The sequence below is a fragment of the Gordionus sp. m RMFG-2023 genome, chromosome 1 (assembly GCF_954871325.1).
Source record: "Gordionus sp. m RMFG-2023 chromosome 1, tfGorSpeb1-WG-v2, whole genome shotgun sequence".
NCBI classification, from domain to species: Eukaryota; Metazoa; Nematomorpha; class Gordioida; order Chordodea; family Parachordodidae; genus Gordionus; species Gordionus sp. m RMFG-2023.
Window position 1 is genome coordinate 45,529,634 of NC_088775.1, and position 13,573 is coordinate 45,543,206.

Sequence of the window (13,573 nt, forward strand, 5' to 3'; positions counted from 1 at the left end):
ATTTTTTTATTAATCCCTCTTAAGGGACTCCAATTCGAGTCTTATTTTAAATCAAACTTATTTAGTATCAGCAGTAACAAAAATTTGAGCCTTTCTCTGTGGATGTGGATTCTTGTAAGAGTAAGTAAAATTTAGGTATTCATTTTTCTGACTATGTCTTTAAATAGTTAGTAGATTGCTCATTTTCTTTCATCATTAAATATATTTATAATAGAGTTCACCTCTTTTTGCTTATCTAGATCAATTATTACAAGAATTATAATAGCTATTAGCAGAAGCTTCCACTAAATCATTGGAATTTTAAGAAGAATGCTTCTAAATTAGTCTGTCTCTGATCTAAGATCCGCTTAAAGGTGTTACTATTTTCTGACTATGTTAAAGAAATTTAAAAAATTAAAAATATAGTGATGTCATTTACTTGTTGGCAAAAATTAATAATTTTTTCATGCTTAAAATTAGATTAGTGAATATGTAAGTTGGACTATAATTTAGAAAATATGAAAAATAATGTATCATTAGGTAATTTAAAATACGAGAAAAATTTCCATTTGTTATTATATTCCAATTTCAAAAGAATAGGCTATAATTTATCAGATTAGCCAATAATACTTTGATGATAATCAGTGATAAATAGAATAAATTATGGGTACAACCTAAGGCTGAAACAATCAATTTAGGAGGTTTAGAATATATACCAAATTTCATCGTCAGCAACAATGGGCGACTTATTTAGGAAACTTTTTTAAGGAATTTTCTACCGCATTCGATAACAAATTGCGCATCTGTCCATGTGATCATGTTTGTACCAAAAAAGATCATTAAATAAATTAAGGCCACAAAACCTAACAGAGAGAGAAGTTAAATTTATAGAATATTAAATAAAAAGGATTCGGTGGGATGTTAGCCTTTCAAGGAGAGTCTCAATGGGTTCTAACCAAGGTAATCAAATTATCGAGGAGTTACGGTTATTAGATCCGAGAGCAGTAAAGTTTGTCTTAGCCGATAATTCGAGAAAGGAAAAAATAAATTCCGGCTTTCTACGTGGGATTAACCGATTGTCTCTATAGAAATAAATCAATTTTAAAAGGGCCAATAATTTCCCTGAGTTATATTACTGTTTCACATATTTTAGGCCTTTTGGGTTTTTTTTTAAACACAAATTAGATTATTTGCACATGATAAAATACATTTAAATGAATAGCTTGAATTAAGCATGAGAATTTATACTGATTAATCGATGAAATATCGATTTAAAGTGAATACATTTATAGTTATGAAAAGAGTATTAATAAAAATAATTAAATGAAATTGTAATACCAAGTATATACATGTTAATAATTTTTTTTAGAGAAGTATTAAATTTCAAACCAAAAAAATATTTGTAAATGGAATTCAACACTTTTATAAATTCTTACAAATTCCTGATTATATCTCAATATAAACGATTAATTTTATTTTTCGTGCATCATTATTCTTAAAATTATAAAAAAATATACTAAGGCATTAATTTTTAAAATTAGCCTTTAGGACATTATACAATCTTCTAACGTATATAGAAATAAAACCATCTTATCTTAGAAAAATGGCGAGATTAAAATGGGGTGTGATTCAAGAAATATGAAATCTAATTGGATAATGATGTTTTTAGCAGATTTAACTTTCATTTAATAGATTTCAAAAATTATTTGCTATTTATATAATTTTAATTAAAATATACTTTCCTGATTTTTTTATTCGTCTGATCTCACTTGCAAAAAGCATTGATATTGATGCATACAAAGAAAGGACATGCAAATATATCTAAAATTTATAGATATAGATTTTATTCTAAGATTAAATAGAGCATTTACATTATATAATGTTGTGGAGAATTACTAGAATCTTTCCTTCTTTGAAATATATGTTCGGATTCTAGTTAAAGTAATAGTTCTAAAATAAGGCAAAGGATTTAAATTTGGTTATTTGGAAGTTTCTCTAAAATTTTACTTGTATTTGAAGGATTAAAAAACTTGATTCCTCATTTATACAAGGTAAAAACATTTGTTTATTTATATATATTACCTTATTATGCCAACAACAGCCTTCAAGTAAAGAAAAAACCTGATTAGGCAATTAAAATAAGATTTACGAGAAATATAAAATATAATAGTGATAGCCGATTTAAGAATGAATAACAGTAACTATTAAAAATCTTATTTTGAGAAAGAGAAATGAAGTTGAATAAAAAGAGCTAAAATTGACAAAAATCCTTGGAAAGTGTGAAGGGGAATTGTGTTTAAATTGCCTCAGGGAAACGTTTGCTTCAAACGGACACCCATCTATATATCTTCAAAATCTGCAAAATATTATTAGATAAGAGACTAAATGCATTAGTATAGTTTTTTCGTTTCGACCATCAATTCGAAAATAGTTTTATGAGTATTTATTTTGTTTAGATATTGTATCAATCATGATTAGTCAATTTGAGCTAGCGGGGCTTGCTAAATCATACACTTAATTATGGAGTTAATATGAAAAAAATATTTCAAAATCTTGGAAAGAAAATCATGTCTGTGTACGATAGGTATTTAGGATTTATGCTAAGAATTTATAATCTTTTCCTTAAGATCCTTATTTTATATGTGCAAAATGTTTATTAAATTAACAAAAATTAAGTTACAATTTATATATAGCTTCATTTTAAAGTATTGGAATATTTTAAACAATAAAATAATTAAATTATTCTATACGTATCAAATAAATTAAAATGCATTTCAATTCATTAGCCTAAAAAAAATAGTTTAGGAAGTCCCTTGTAGTGATTTGCATAATCCCGCTATTGGGGCTTGTTAGTAAAATTTCAAATTTTACAAAAAATAAAATTTCAAAAATATTATTATATTCTTAAAAATATAAGGCATCTTTATAGACTATAGTTATAGATATTGCTTCATATATTGTTTATAATATTTTTTAAAAAACATAGGACTTATAGCCTATTGTCAAAAATTTGACGAGCCCCAATCTAATATTTTTATAATTATAATAACAGTTAAAATAATTTTTTATCTCTCCTGAACAATTTTAAAAATGCTACTTACGAAGTCTTGCAGTGGTTACGACGAAGGAAATAAATATGTAATTTATTCAAAATGTTAGCTTGAAATATTTAAATTTTAATACTCTGGCTGGCCTATTAAAATGTTAATAAAAATCAGATATTTGCGAAGTCTTGACTGATTTTTATTTATAAATTTCCCGGCCCGTCCCGTTATAATTTTTTAAAAAATTAGCCTGGTCCGACCCATGGATAGGGTTTTCGAAAGGTCGGGTAGATTTCTAATACATACGAAGGATTAAAGCTCAGTTTAAAAAAATCTTTCATGTGTTTTTCAAATATTACATGAGATTATTGGTGGTCGTTTTTAATTGTGATAAATAGGTATTGTCAACGATTTTATATAAAAATTATTATTTCGTATTTAATGGAAGTGTGAGATGATATAAATAACTGGTTATAAAATTTTTTCTGCAGCCTTATTAAAAAAATAATTAAAATATACCTATTAGGTATTTTATGGATCTTTTTTCAGCCAATATGAAATCTATTAATAATTTTTCAAATTATCTTACATCCCCATTTGTCGTAAAAAGAGTAATTTTGAATCACCACACACAATTCGATTGGTCGTTGGCAATTCCCAATTTAATATAGTCTTTGGCAACATACGTAATTGCCTGAATTTGGGACAAATAAAAAAGAGAGATATGATATTTATCTAAAATAAATTTTTCTGTTATAGTGTGTATTATAATTTGAATATTGAGTGCATCTATATTGCATTTAATTTAATTGAATATTATACCTAAAATAATGATTAGTTAAATAAAAAATTTGAATATTATTTTACTATAAATATTTTCTAAGGATCGAAAAAATAGAAATAGGAAATATGATAAATGAATGAATGTGATATATTGTTCTATGATACATAATTTTTAAATATATTGTATTTATTTATAATTTTTATAGATAATAATGGCGATTTAAAATATTTAACCCAGCCCGTGTATTTTTCAAGAAATATTTTTTAGGCCCGGCTTAGGTATTTTTAAAAAAAATTTTAGTTCCGGCCTGGATATATTTAAATAAATAATAACTGCTCGGCCCGTATACCGAGGCTGGGCTTAGGGTCGGACTTGGGGCCGGGCTTAGAGCCAGGCTTGGGGTCGGGTTTAGGGCCGAGCCTGCAGGTCTCTGAGTATTATTAAATATTTTTGTTTTTTTGATAGTGATGATTTTCACGGACTAAATCAAATATAATTTTTATTATAATTTTAAAATAAATAATTTGTTTTTCATTAATTTTAATTTTATCCGCGATTTTTGAATCCTAAATTGTATACATTTTAATTTTAATTATAACACGTTTAAATGAAATAATACATTTCATTTTTTATTTTAAACACTAGTTAAAATAATCCAATCGATTTATACCTCATATTCGCGTCATTTTCTTTCTATTAGACTTTAATTATAGTTAAATGGTATTCTTGATAATAGAAAAAATTTGACAATTTTTTGTGTAGTTTATTAATTTAATAAAAACGAGAAAACTAATGTATGAAAAAAAACATTAAGGATTACATGTAAAATTCAAAAGTAGGTATTTAAGAATTCGAGTTCTAAAATTTCTTATTTCATTAAAAATACATGATACAAATTTTTATTTAAAAATAGTTCATCTTTAGAGCATGAAAACATATTTTCTACTAATAGTTCTTTCATGGAGTATCGTTTTTACAATTCAGGAAAATTGTCTCTCATCAATTATTTCTAAGATCGCCATCCCAGATAAGGAAAAGTTTGTATTATGTCAAATAATATTTCGATATCAGGTATTAGATATACCCATTTTGGGACGGTTGTCCAGTGAAGATTTACAAGGTATTTTTAATGATTATATAATTTTTTTAAATTTATATTGTATTGAAAATAAATGAATATATAAATTGAAACAACAAAGATACTTTAGATTATAAAATAAGATAATGAATTAATCTTTCAATATAGTTGTCTATATATTAACATTTATATGGTTTTATCATATTTGTAAATTAATCTCAAGGTGGTAAATAATATAAATAATTCTAAGATTCTACATGTTGTAATCATAACTAATATAAATTTTTAATTAAAACAGATAATGTCAACAGTTTTATGGATAATTCATTTTATGGAAGTCCAAGAATGAAGAAAAACGTTAAGTATCGTGTTTGGCTTAGAAACGATGGTAATTACAAAAGTATAATCGTCTAACTATTATAATAATTCGAGGAAAATATTTTTTAACATGAATTGTTTTTAACATGAATTGTTTTTTAACATGAATTGTTTTTTAATATGAATTGTTTTTTAACATGAATTGTTTTCCTGATCACCAGAAATCATAAATTTAGACTAAGTATATAATGTAAAAATCTTTTCGCTAATTTGAAATTATGAATGAAAAACAAGATAAACTTATTTTTTAATTAAATTGACTATGTTTAACACATGCGTAGCCAAGGAGAGATTCCTACCGGGGAAAGAAATTTGAAAAAATTTAAAATTACCCCTTTCTTTTCCCTCATTTACTCTTTAAGGCTAAATATAAATCTTAATTTATTTATTCAGAGTGATCAATGACATATAATACTACCTAGAGTGACGATTCATTCATTTAAGTGTGTGACAATATAAATCAGATAGTGAAATGCCATTTTGGCTTCCCATGCATTATAAAATTTTATGAAACTTTAGAAAAATCAGATTCTCCTTTATTTTAAAAAAATTTATGGGAAACCAAAATGATGTATGATCAGCTGATTAGTACTCAGCGACTCTTCAAAATGTATTTTAATGAATGGTCAATATAGGTAAATATTATATGTCACTAATATTTTCTTTTGTTAATTATAACATGAAAAATTTTATGAATGGTTACCTTATCACATACTAATAAATAAAATCAGTTATGAAAGTTATTTTATATTTTTCAAATAATCTTAAATGGTTTTGTTTATTTTATAATTAATAAAAATATTTTTTTTAAAAAAAGAGGACTTAAAAATACGTAAACATTTTGTTATTTATTATTTATGAATTAAAAAATAAACTTTAATTCATAGGTAAGTGTTCAAAAGTTTTAATATTTCAAAAAGTTTTTTTTTAATTTTATCAAAAGTTATTTTCAGGAGAACTTGATAAGATTAATTTATAGTGTGGCACTATTTTATAGCCAACCTGTGGGTTTAATATTTAAAAAGCAAATCTCATTTTTGGATTTATTAAGGGAAAGCCCCAAGAGCGAGAAATTGTCCTCGAAATATTTTATGGGTTATCTTCTAAGTAGCATATATTAAGTCTAAGTTAATTATGTTTTATTTGGAAAACAAATGACGGAATCTAGACAAAAAAAAAAGAGGGGCAATATTTGTAATTTCAAAGCTCCTATTTTTTTATTGGATAATTAATTAAGCAAACAATTTTATTTTTATATCACTCAAAATATTTTTTATTAGATTTCGATACTCTGTTGAAATATTTATTTTTAAAGTTTCAACTAGTGCAGCCAGGATTTTTCTAATAAGGGAGATAGGGCTACTAGGTGATGTTTTCCCCTATAAATTTTACTTGAGGTATTTAAGTTAACTTATTGCAGGCCTTTGGTGTTCATTTTTGGTTAGTCACTTTTTAAAAATTTACTTTTATTATTTTTCTTTCAAATTATTTTTAGTGATATATTACTTTGAAAATAGTTATTGAGATATCTCTAGGAGTGGGGAGGTAGAGTTTTTATTATAAATAATAGGAGTTGTTAAAGTATCTAGGTACAAGTATCTAGATATAAAAATATGGTATCTGTATCTAGATAGATTTTTGATTAAAGTATCTGTATCTAGATATTATTTTAGAGGTATCTGTTTTAGATACTTTTTAAGATACATTTTGATATACTTTTATTTAACGCCTTTTTATATTATAAATAAATATACATAAATGTAAAATTTATTTTATTTCATATGAGCATTTAAATTAATATAAATATATATATATAAATATATGTAAAATATTAAAACTTGTATATAAAAAAGAATATATAAATATTAATGAAATATTATGTCCGAGTTATCAATAACAAGCAAATTCTGATATTACAATCCATCTCAAGGAATTTGCCATTTTTAATTGCAATGGAATTGGTATTTTATTTTATTTATTATATTAATTTTTCAGATTAACATTGAGGACGAAAATGACGACATCCATGGCCAATTTATAGACCATATTTTAAAATAATATCTCATAATAAAGAAAACAAATCTCTGTTAGTAAAATGTTTGCCATGTTTACCAAAAAATATACAAATTTCTGTTAGCATTAGGTAACATTGTGAAGCATTTAAGGGTATAATTACTAAATATATGTTTACAATTTTAATTTTAAATTTTAAGAGAAAACATCAAACACTCCTAATCCAAATAAAAAAGGGGAAGGAGAAAAAATCTATTAAAGAAAATATTGGACTAGGCTCATCGTCCGTTTATTTTTTTCCCAAGAGACCTAAGCTTTTAACCCAAGCCATTTTAGATGATTTAATAACCAATTTTATTATTGATAGCATTCAGCCATTTTCAGTTGTTGAAAATTCATCATTTATAAAAATGATCAAAACATTAGCTCCACAAAAAAATTTAATTTGCAGACAGACAGTGGTTGCTAGAATTTCCCAAAGATGGGAGAATGAAAAGAAAGAAATTATTAAAAGTCTAATAGAACCATCGTTAATATGCACAACAGCAGATAGTTGGAGTGCCTATCGCCGGTAAACACTTAAATTTGTATAATAATTTAATTACAAACAAATTATTTGAGCAGTTTTAAGAAATGTTAATTTTTAGTTCATACATAGGAGTCACTGCACACTATATAGATCCAACAAGTTTGGAAAGAAAAAATGTAGCGTTGGCTTGTAAAAGAATGACTGGTTGTCATACATATGATAAAATAGAAAAAAATTTACAAGATATAGCAAAGGATTATTGCATACAAAATAAAATTTCAAAGACCATTACTGATAATGCCAAAAACTTTATCAAGTGATTTAGGTTTATTTTATAAGCCAATTGAAAATATTAGTGAATCCATTGATGATCTGGAAGATGAATAAACAGTTGCACCAATATCAATATCAGGTCTTTCTTTATACTACTGCTCAGGATTTTGAAATATCAGTATCATATATTTTACCTAATCATCAATGTTGCGTCAGTCACACATTGAATCTTGTTGCCACTGTAAATACAAATAGAGCCTTGCAGTGTAAACAATATCAGAGGGTAAAACTATAATTTTAATTATAATATTTTATATTTTATTCCTTAGATATATAGCACATTGTCTAAATGCCAAAATATATGGAATAGACAAAATAAATCTCAAAATTCAGCTGAGATTATAAAAAAAAAATATTGGCCGTTATTTTATATGTCCCAATATAACTAGATGGAACTCCACTTATAGTGCTTTACAATTAATGTCAGAAATTATTAAGACTAAATTTGAAAAATTGGACAAGATTTGCGATGGATATCTAATGAATGTGATTTTATTCATGAATATTGTTTAGTTATAAATAAAATTTGTATATACAGCATTATTTTAAATTAGCTAATGAAGCCAGTAGCAAGTTCACTAGGGAGATAAATATATGTTCACAGCTTATTACTGTGCACTATTTCCCAGCTCATTATTAAATTGAAAAATTTTAAACAAATGAACCTGAAATTTTGTTTACCACTCTTAAATGCCTTACTTAAAGGGATTGAAGATAGGTAAATTAATAATAAATTAATCAATATTTAATAATTCTAGGTTTATTGTGACAATTTTTGAAGATGAAAATATTTTGGCAACTATGCTTCATCCTTTTTTTAACTAGATTGGACATGGTTGCAAATGGATGAAAATTTTAATAAAAAAAAATACAAAGATTAGTTGAGGAATTATCAAAGTCTTCAAATGAGTGCAAATTAACCTCTGAAAAAAAAACCAATAATTTAATATTCGATTTTTTTCAGTATCCCACAGCAGGAATATGATTGTTAATGATTTAAATTCTGATGATCAACAAATTTTAAATAGTTTTTTCAAAAATGAATGCCGAGATTTTAGTATTTTTAAACAATATCCTGATATAAAAATGTTATTCATTAAATATAATACCACAATCCCTTTCAGCGCCCCTGTTGAAAGACTTTTTAGTATAGCTAAAAATGTCTTTACAGATAAACGAAGATGTCTTAATGACCAAAATTTTGAAAATATTTTATTACTGAAATCTAATAATTATTTATAATCATTTAATCATATATTATATTATTTTATTAATGATATATAATAATTATTTATATTAATCATATATTATTTTAATATCTAAAAATCATTATTTTAGTTATATTTTGATAAATGTGATATCGAGTCAATAAATATTTTAGATCATTTCATGAATTTTCACAATAGAATCCTAATTTAGGTTTATTCAAACCTTATCTAAGAGTATACTAAAAATTGTATCTGTACCTAGATACATTTTAAGTTGTATCTGTATCTAGATAACTTTTTAAAAGCTGTATCGGTATCTAGATAAATTTTTAGACTATGTATCTGTATCTAGATCCATCTAAAAAGTATCTTTTAACAACTCTGTAAATAATATTTAAGAGAACATGTAATATTCTCGAATGGGGGAGAAACGTCCCCACGTCCTTTCTTCTCTTGCATATGCCTACCACACACCAGGGTCTAGACCCAAGGACCTAGAATGATAATTAATGGCTCTCAAATAACATTTTTATTAGCTTTTATTTGATAAAATAGTTTTTCACCCCCTCCCCACTCCTCGCCAACTTAGACCCAAGACCCTAGGACTTGGAATGATGATTAATTTTAAAAGAAATAAGACAAATTTTTTATTTGATTTCATTAAGATATTTCTTATAAAGGTTTTTACAAAATAAACAGTATTTGAAAAGATAAAAATTTTAAATAACAAAAATTTCTGAGCGATTTTAATAATTTTTAAAAAATTATGAGAAAATCAAAATTATTAGATATAAAATAAATCTGAATAAGTTAGTCAAAATTCTTAGCTTACAGTATTTTTAATCGTTAGTAAGGAAAAATTCTATCCTTAGTAAAGAAAAATTCTGTATGTTTAGTTTTTATCTTAGCGTAATAATATATGTTATTTAAAACACTAATTTTATATTATTTAACTAATCTCCCCACCCATAGATTTTTTATAACCCCCGAGAAAGAAAGAAAGAAAGAAAGAAAGAAAGAAAGAAAGAAAGAAAGAAAGAAAGAAAGAAAGAAAGAAAGAAAGAAAGAAAGAAAGAAAGAAAGAAAGAAAGAAAGAAAGAAAGAAAGAAAGAAAGAAAGAAAGAAAGAAAGAAAGAAAGAAAGAAAGAAAGAAAGAAAGAAAGAAAGAAAGAAAGAAAGAAAGAAAGAAAGAAAGAAAGAAAGAAAGAAAGAAAGAAAGAAAGAAAGCTTTTTCTCCATGAAAATCTTGTTTTACGCCTGGACATAAATTTATATTTTTTTTGGTAATCTTTTAGTTAATTTGTATATTTATTTTTGATAATGCTCTTATCACTAATTATCTAAATAAATTTATTGATTTATTATCAGCCTATATTTGGAGTTTAATCATTATTTGTTTTAAAATAACTTGGATGATGCCATAATTTCTTTCAAATAAATAAGTTTTTAGATAAATTGTTGAAATTTTAAGTAAAATATTATAAATAATAAACGATTCAAAATATAATTTATTTTTATCAAATAATTTAATTATTAAAGCACTGAAATATTTTTTTCTTTTATAAAACAAATATCTAGATGAATTCTCAAAAAAAACCAATTATCCATTTCTAAGATTTGGAAGATAATTATTATTCAATGGTAACTATTTAAGCTTCATATATAAAATTATTTTATGGAATATTTTATACTAAAGGCAAAATTTATATATAAACATAAACTTTTATATACAACTTTTTACATTATACAAATTAATTTTATTTAACTTATTAATCGTGTCCTTTATTAATCAGTGCATTAGTATATACGTGATTTATAAATTTCATATAGTAATTAATTTTACCGTTATAAATAAAATTATGTTTATAATATCAATAACTCTTTAAAAACATATGAATAAGATTTATTGTAAAACATTTCATTTCCTTGTTAGGGAAATCAAGGCGGGAATCATGGTAATGCAAGAGTTAGAACTCCTCAACCTTATTTATAATTAACTTCATCTAAATAATATAGTCGAATAGGTATAGTTAGGCATTTGCTTTTGAAGGGGGATAAATTTTTAAAATATTCTAAAATAAAATTTGAATTTTATCTTGGAGTTTTTTAACATCTGAAATTTAATAAATTTTTTAGGACTAGTTGCTATAAATAAATTGTGGATTACTAATAGCCAAATTTTAAAAATTTATTTCCAATTCCGATGTATTTTTTTGCAAGATTTTTGGCCCGGCCAAAATTATTTTTGTTTTTAATCAATTTATTGCCCAGACCAGAAAAAAATTTAAAATATCCTTATTTTCAAAATTGTTTAAAAGAGAAGTTGAAAATGCGAGCAGTAAATGATAACAGCTCTATTATAAAATTTTAAAACATTTTCCAATTGAATAATCAATATATCGAAAAAAATTAAGCCTTACGAGGATTTTTAGAATATAATTTTTCGCCCCGTCCTGGGTCTCTACTTAATGCATTAAACAAAATCAAATTTAAGAGGTAAAAACAATAATATTATCTATCGTATTATAATATTACTAGCAGCAAATCCATCAAGAATGACAGGCGATTCGGATATTTCTGTTTCGTTTGAAGATGGATGAATTAAAAATTTTATGAGTAAATCATAAATGCATTTGTTGCGATATGATTCCTTAATTGTATATTATTTTTAAAATATGTTAACAGTCTAAGGTACCTTCAATATGAACAAATACTCTGTACATAATGACCATTATAGAATAAAGAAGAAAATTCTGATTCCCGATAAAATAAATAGAAGATAAAAAAACTATGTGAGATAATAGCGAGGTTTATATCTAGAAGAATATAGGTATATTCATTGTTTGATGAGGTAGTGAGATACTTAAAATTGAAAGCTTAATGTAAAAATACATATATGGTAAGACCTGATTATATGTTTTGTGTAAATAAGATTTAATATACAAAATTAAATAAGAATAAGCATAAGAGACAATCCACATAAATTGAAATGTGTTATTAAAGAACAATATAAAAACTTATATAACTCAAAAATTTTGATTATAATAAATGAAATAATTGTTCTATTGAAAATTAAAATTATGATCTCTCAGATAGTAGTATATCGTTTATGTCTGGACTTAGTATATAAAATCAAGATTCGGATATTTTAAAGGTTGAATGTAAATATTATAAATTGAAGGGATAAATATTTTACTCATTTGGCCAATAAACCAATATTATAAAGAGGTCAAATAATTTAACTATAATCAAATTGATCCTATCTGAAATATCATATATTTCTCATATGCAGCTTTCAATATGTTACATAGAGATAACGGTGGTGATAGATAACGATGGTGTTTTTTATTTATAATAAATTTATTCTAAAACTAAAAATGATACTAAAAATAAATATAAAATAAGGTATATATATATGTATTATAAAAAAACAATTTAAACGAAATATATAGTTAAAGGCTATAATAACAATTTAAGTTAAATAAAAATCTCGATTAACACAATAAGAACCTCATTTTCTCTTCATCAAACAATGAATACGTATATACATCTAGATATAAATCAGAAAACTATTCTGAATTGTATGCAATTATCGCACATATTCATTTTATATATTTTATTTATTTTGCCAGTCATAATTGACGGAGAATCAAAATTCTCTTGCTCGATGATGGTCATTATGTATCAATTATTTATTCATATTGAAGGTATAAATATATAATAAAAATTACGGAATCATGTCGGATCAAAATAAAGGTAAATTTGATTCCCTCCTTAAAATTCTGCTTTATTCATCATCAAACGAAGTAGAAATATTTGAATCACCCGTCATTCTTGAAGAATTAGCTTCTTTTTCTTTATAATATATAAATTTCACTCATTTTATTAATTCATAAACTAACTCTAAACCATCTTGATTCCCTTTCCTATAAAAAATGGATTTCCTACTTATGAACATTCCTACTAATACATCATTTTACATGTAAAAATATATTATGACTACTACTGAATAAAAATATTATAAGTCAGTATAATATAATACTTAAATGCTCAGTCAGAGATTTTAAAAGCCCATGTATTTAAAAAAACTGATAACTTGTTAGATATATGTTGTCTGATTAGCAATTATGATATTTTAAGATATTTGAATTAATATATATATATAAATATTATTATGACTCATGAAAATTTTTGGACTTGGTTAAGGGTCAATAGAATATTTAGTGC

General features: G+C 24.5%; 1 long non-coding RNA gene across 2 annotated transcripts in view; it reads left to right on the plus strand.

The window, feature by feature from the left end:
• LOC135922310 (uncharacterized) overlaps positions 1-11,118 on the plus strand; it is a 28,101-nt gene extending 16,983 nt beyond the window's left edge. For both annotated transcript variants that reach the window (XR_010570842.1, XR_010570843.1), the window contains exons 2-4: positions 4,721-4,927; positions 5,184-5,273; positions 10,925-11,118. This is a non-coding gene — a long non-coding RNA (uncharacterized LOC135922310). The remainder of the gene's footprint in view (positions 1-4,720; positions 4,928-5,183; positions 5,274-10,924) is intronic.
• Positions 11,119-13,573: the final 2,455 nt, after the last annotated feature.